This window comes from Globicephala melas, chromosome 12 (assembly GCF_963455315.2).
Source record: "Globicephala melas chromosome 12, mGloMel1.2, whole genome shotgun sequence".
Lineage (NCBI taxonomy): Eukaryota > Metazoa > Chordata > Mammalia > Artiodactyla > Delphinidae > Globicephala > Globicephala melas.
In genome coordinates, this window is record NC_083325.1 from 35,326,778 (window position 1) to 35,331,947 (window position 5,170).

Genomic DNA, 5,170 nt, shown 5'->3' on the forward strand with positions numbered 1-5,170 from the left:
GACTGAAGGCCGCCTAGAGATGTTTCATGTCAATAGCACTGACTAGACACTGAGAGAAGGCACCTGTGCTAAGAAAGGACTAAAGTGGCTAGCTCCAACTCTAACAACAAATCCCAGTGTGCAGGTGGGAGGGGGGCTGGGTTTCTCACACCACCAATCAATTCTCCAACACCATCTGGGCATCCTAAAATTCAGTTCAATTCTGACACTAGCCACCAGGAGAGAACATCAGATTCCACAGGTTAAGGGCTCACTCCCACAAGACTGCCCCCACTTCAGATGCCAATCGCAAGTCCAGGTTGTCACCTGTGCTTCTGACTGATTGGTTATAAATCAGGGGTCCCCTTTGTCCCCTCCTTGGGTTTGATTAATTTGCTAGGGCTCACAGAAAGTACTTACCAGATTACAGGTTTATTATAAAAGGATATAATTCAGGAACAGCCAGATGAAAGATGCATAGAGCAAGATATGTGGGAAGGGGCGTGGAGCTTCTGTGCTCTCTGAACGTGCCATTCTCCCCCAAAATCTCCATGTGTTCACCAATCCGGAGGCTCTCCGAACCCTGTCCTTTTGGGTTTTCATAGAGGCTTCATCACAGACTACCTAGCCAGATATGATTTTTGTAGAGGAAGACGTTTAGATTTCATTAACACCTTTACTGTGATACTGACATACAACAAATGGCATTTATTTAAAGAAAAATGATTAAATCATTGGCCACTGTTGATCAATTCAACCTCCAGCCCGTCTCCCCTCCTTGAAGTTAGGGGGTGGGATTGAAATTTCCAACCTCTAATACCGGTTGATTCCCCTGGCAACCAGCTCCCATCCTTAGGTGCTTTCCAAAAGTCACCTCATTAACATAAACCAAGTTGTAGAAAGGGGCTGGTTATGAACAACAGGACGTTCATTTCACCCTTATGGCTCTGAAGCAACTTCAGGAACTGAGCACAAGAGATCAAATACTGTGACAAAAGATGCTGCCGTGCTCCTAGCACTCAGGGAATTCCAAGCATTTGGGGAGCTGTGAGCCAGGAACTGCGGATGAAGACCAACTCTATATGAGAAGTAGATTTTGGTCACCTGAATGACCAAATCTATATTTATTATAAATCACTAGCTCAGCAGTTCACAGCCTTGGCTGCACATTAGAATCACCTGGGACTTAAAAAATGAAAATTATTCAGGTCCAAACCTAGACCAATCGAATCAGGCTCTTTGAGGGTGGGGCTTAAGCAGTTATTAAGCTCAGGTGATTCTAATGAGAACCCCTGGGTAGGACTTTCTACTTCGCCTCATTTATCCTCATGAATGTGGCTTTTTTCTCCTCTCACTATAGGCATCTGAGGATTTAAGTTTTTCTAGTAAGTAGCATTTGTGGCTGGAGGCCAACTTACGGTTAGAAGACTCGTTCGCAGATGAGGCCTACTTGGTGTGGATGGGAGCTCCACCAGGGCATGAATACTCGCAGACAGGGATTGCTGGGGGCCGTCTTGGAGTGTCCCGGAGATACGTGCCTTTGTTTGTCTTCCAGCTAGCAAAACCTGCAACCAGCCAACCAACAAGCCTCAGGCCATTGTCCTAGGGTTGGGGTGGCTGGGCCCTCTTTCCTGGGCTGAACACTACAGCACAGTTTACATGACTTTCCAATTTCCACCAAACCATACCAGTGGCAAATCGGTCAGGAGAGAGGGAACATATTTTCCTCAGAGCAGGGGTTGACAAACTTTTTCCATAAAGGACCAGATGGTAAGTTATTTAGGCTTTCTGGGAGAAAAGCCAAATAGAGGATATAGTGCAGGTTCTTATAGAACAGAAGAGAAAATTCCTGCCCTGCTCCATCCTACGCCATTTGCCTGGGGTGGGCCATTCCCAGGAGTGGATACCTTGACGCCCAGGTGGCATCATCTTGGAGACGTTTTCAGGACAGAGAGCCACTGGCCTGATGGGGAGAGGCTTGATAGATGAGGCGGGAGGCTGGGCTGCCACAGTCTGTTTCATTCTGCCAGTGTCACCTGAGCCTTAGAGCATAAGTCCAGTCATCTCAGCTTGGGCCACTGGCCAGAGGGAGGCAGTTTGCCAAGCTGCCAACACCTGGACTGGGCTTCTACTGCCTGATCCCCAGCATTTGCCAACAGTGAAGTCCCCAACATGCAGGTGGTGACCAGTGTGGACCCTGGGCAGGGGTAAGATGCAGCCACCAACCAGGGATGCTGGTGCTGGGAGTGGAGGGAGGAACGGGGAGCAGGGCCACACATGCCTTTCTGTCACATGGACCCTTCCACCATAAGCACGTATTAAAGATTATATTTTAGAGCTGTGATTATATTTTATAAACACAAATATAATCCAGGATGGGCTATATGCTTTCCTTCTGATTTTAAAATAAATTATCTTTGTGGGCTCCTACACATATTGTGGGCCCTAGGCCCTGTGTGTACTGTGCCTAATGGGTGAGTTGGCCCCGACCCAGTGGATGGGGCCACTCAAGCTTGGTCTCCACGGCTCACAATGCTTGTCTGTTGGAGCAGTGCCTGAGGGCCACGCGAAAGCAAGAAGCAGGCTGGATTTGACGTGGGGGCCGGTTGGCTGAACCCCTGCTCTAGATGACCAAGATGCAATTAGCTGAGAGCATTTCCCGTGGGCCACAGGACAGCTAAGAAAAGACATGGTCACCCAAAGTAACTGGGACCCCCTACAGAGAGCTGGCTCTCCTGTTGGGTCCTGCTACCCACCCCTATTCTTTTTCCTAATGAAGTATTACTCACTTATGGAAAAGTATATAAAATATATGGGGTCAACTTAATTCATTATCACAGAGCAAACACCCGTCCAGATCAAGAACATAGCCAGCACTTCTGGAGGTCTCGCTAGTCCCCCTCTAATCACCACCCCCTCTCTCCACCTGAACAGGCTACTCAACCGACTTCTAACTCTGTAGGTCAGTTTTGTTGGTGTAAATGGAATAACACCACACAGAGCATTGCACGCTTTGGTGTCTGGCCTCTTTCAGTCCTGGCCATTGTTGCTCTTGTGTTTCTGGAAGGACGGAGTGGAGTGGGCCACCACTCACAAGATCCTTTTGTCACGAGATTGCTTCTCTTACATGGGCTTGGCTGGAGGTCAGGAGGGCCTGTGAGCAGCCCAGCCAACCAGCCCAGGGTGCTCTGGCCTAGAGATAAAATGTACATTCATGCTACAAAGTAGCTGGCAACAAACCCTTGTGACAGGCACGCTAACAGGAAAACCAACCTGACCAGGGAAGTTGATTAAGGATGTTCCTCTTAACTTCAGCCTCTTTGCCTCTGAGACACATTAACCACTACTTATTAAAAGGAAAAAAAAATATTTTTACAGGGCAGACATATTCCACATGCTTTATGTTTGAGCGTGAGTCAAATCTTTTAACTGCAACTCACCTCCCGAGTTCAGGGCTGCCATGTGTAACCATGAAGTCTGCACACTGCATAACTCCAGGGGGCATCGCTGACAAAGAATATGATGTGCCTGGGCATGGAACCACACAGTGCAGGGAGCAGAATGTTAGCAGACTCCGTTGCCTGGATCCAGACCACATTGTAACTTAACATGTGGTCTGGGTACCTAGACCTTTATCAGTTACACATTTGGGGAAAAGTTCTTCAAATTAGTTGTGTTCTGGTTAATCCATTATTATTAATTAATTAATTACTTTATTTATTTTTGGCTGTGTTGGGTCTTCTTTGCTGTGTGCAGGTTTTCTCTAGTTGTGGCGAGCAGGGGCTACTCTTTGTTGTGGTGCACGGGCTTCTCATTGCGGTGGCTTCTCTTGTTGCAGAGCACGGGCTCTAGGCGCACGGGCTCAGCAGTTGTGGCGCGCGGGCTCAGGAGTTGCGGCGCACGGGCTTAGTGGCTCCGCGGCATGTGGGATCTTCCCAGACCAGGGCTTGAACCCATGTCGAGCATTGGCAGGCTGATTCTTAACGACTGTGCCACCAGGGAAGTCCGTTAATCCATTATTAATCCAGGAATCCACCCCCCACTTTTTTTTTTTGCCCCAATAGGCTCAAATGATTGAATCTGTATTTGATGATTAACAAGATCTTACAGGCTCTCCTGTGGGTGTGTGGGGGGAGAATGGAAATAGTGGGAAGGTGGGCAGTGTTTACATTTTGAACACCAATTCTCTTTATCTGGGATGTATCTATAAAAGAAGCATTTTGTATCTACATATACAAAATGTCCAGAATAGGCAAATCCAGAGACAGAAAGTAGGTAAGTGGTTGTCAGAGGTCCTGGGTTTATTTTCTGGGCTGATGAAAATCTGGAATTAGATTGTTGATGGTTATACAGCTCTGTGAATATACTAAAAACCACTGAATTGTATACTTTGAAGGGGTGAATTTTATGGTGTGTGGATTATATCTCAATAAAGGTATTATTTTTTTCAAAAGTGAAGAGACACTGAATCTCTACCGACCTCAGGACACTAGCTGAAAAAATTTTTTCAAAGAAGGAACACTTCTGAGGTTGATGTATGGTTTTCTTTTCCCTCTAAAGGTGGAGCTATATTATATGAAGGGCTGCAAATGTCCAGGTAAGACCAGAGATCTCTTCCTTCAGAGGCCCCAGGGTCTGGAAACTAAGGCTGCTAGTGGGAGCTTGTAGGATAATCGTATTATAAGAGGTTTCTAAGTTCCCTAATTGTGCTGGAATGCGGTGTCACTGAAAATGAGATGATATGAAAGAATGGGCTGGGTGTGGTGGCAAGGATGGTAGGCATGGGCAACTGTTTTAGGCAGGGACTTTCTCAGTAATTCTACAGACTGGGGCATTCTTTCAGCTTGGCTCTAGGCTTACAGTAGATGGTCAATTAAGGCCTGTTGACCTACTTGTCCTAACGAGACTTGACTATGGAGGTATGCCGCAAAACCACTCACTGTTTCAAGATCCCTGCTAGTGCTGAGTGGGAGGTGCCCAGGAGCCTGGATGCTCACCACCGCAAGTCACATCAGTGACTGTCCTGCAGCAGCTCTGACACCTGAGTGGCCCGCTAGGCCTCAGGGGGTCGTGCTGGCTAAACGCTACTAGAAAAAATAATCAATTCAGTCACCCCCAGGCCCTCCCCTAGAAGAGCTCCACCAGTAAATACCACTTCAAAACACAAGGGAGGAATAAAGGAACATGCAGA